Here is a 1562-nt window from a genome sequence, read left to right as displayed (position 1 = left end):
GGTCTTGGCAGAGCCCAAGGCATGGAGGTTCAGAAGAGCTTGGTTCAGGTTCTTCTCCAGGGCCAGGGCAGCTTCTGTGGTGTCCAAGGCTTTACCCCACTCGTCTTCAGATGGTTTCTGCACATCGTCAAAGAGCACACGGCCGCCATGCCAGTTTTGCATCTTCAGGAGTTGCTCGGCACCCTCGCTTTTCTCCGCGGGCAGCTCACAGAAGAAATGGCCCATGCCCGCCAAAGCCACATCATCTCAGTCAAAGCAGTAGCCTAGAGAGAGGCAGGTGTAGGAAGCCTGCAGGTGCAGGTTCACCAAGCGGTTGGCAGCAGCCTCCACCTCGGTGGAATAATTCTGATGAATCTGAGAGGTCATGGCTGATCAGCAATAAGGAGCTACCCATGAAAGAACGGTATTGTCCAGTCCTGGAAGAAGGAGATAGGCGAGAAGATGGTCCCGAAAGTTGTACCTGGAAGGTAGATGGGAAGATGAAAGAGGGAGTCACCGGGTCTGTTCTGTCCAAACACTGTTGAAGCAAGAAACAGATCCACGGGACCTCCACTGGGCTGTTATTGTTTACATTTGGAGAAAATACTATTTCTAAATTGAAATTTTAAGTTGAAATGCAAATATGTTTTTGAAACGCAACCCCATAATTTTGATCAATAGTTCTATAGTTTCATAAAACCCTTATCTTAAAAGAAATGTGTAATGAATGCACTAAAATTTGCATGAGCTACACCAGAATAAATGTGACTACACTTGTGTATAATGAAATCTGATCCCCCAAACCTGAAAATAATGTAATTCTGAAAGCTGGATGGAAGCAAGGGGTGCAAACAATATTCTAGGATCTTCTTTGCAATTTCTCTCCCCAAAGCCCCCTAGTCAGAGTGCCTCATGTCTCCTCTCTCTGCCACCTCCAGCCTGCACTGAGCCTGGGCTTCATTTACCTGGCCCTGGCCCGTTGTTCCAACCCTATTGGCTGTGTCTGCTTTCCCACAGGTAGCTGAAGCTCTTCTGCTCCTCGGCTGCTTCTTTTGTGCACTTCCCGCTACCACCACCAAAACAGCCAAAGGCCCAGAGGCCCAGAGTGACCAGCAAGGAGGTTTCCTTTGAAAGCAGGATGGCCTGTGTAAGGCTTCATCATTCTGATGATTACAGGTCTTTGTTTCTGTCACATGTGATCCTGGACATTTCAGAGGATGCAGCATAGATGAAGCACAGCTCCTGCACTCACCAAATGTCCAGAGAAAACAGTGGGAATTGAAAGAGAACTTGATTGAGCAGTGTTGTAGTCAAAGTTTACAAGAGAAATAATTTAACACAAGACACACAATTTAAAAGATTATTTTATAATATTCATCCAAAAAAATCAAATGCAGAAAAGTACAATAAATCTGTCAATGTGCTAGAGACCCAAAGAAACTAGGTGAGGGCCTAGGTCCCACAGCAATGTCCTGTACGAATCTAGCTGAAGACCTACGGCTCATGGCAATGTCCTCCATGAGTTCAACTGGAGGCCTAGAGCCCACAACAATGCCTCACACAGACCTGTTTCATGGATCTGC

At 46.4% G+C, this 1562-nt stretch overlaps 1 pseudogene; it reads right to left on the bottom strand.

Moving 5' to 3' along the window:
* Positions 1 to 386, bottom strand: part of LOC101590906 — a 1932-nt pseudogene extending 1546 nt beyond the window's left edge.
* Positions 387 to 1562: the final 1176 nt, after the last annotated feature.

This window comes from Octodon degus, unplaced genomic scaffold (assembly GCF_000260255.1).
Source record: "Octodon degus isolate 3935 unplaced genomic scaffold, OctDeg1.0 scaffold00115, whole genome shotgun sequence".
Taxonomy (NCBI): Eukaryota; Metazoa; Chordata; class Mammalia; order Rodentia; family Octodontidae; genus Octodon; species Octodon degus.
This window is presented reverse-complemented; position numbering and strand designations above follow the sequence as displayed.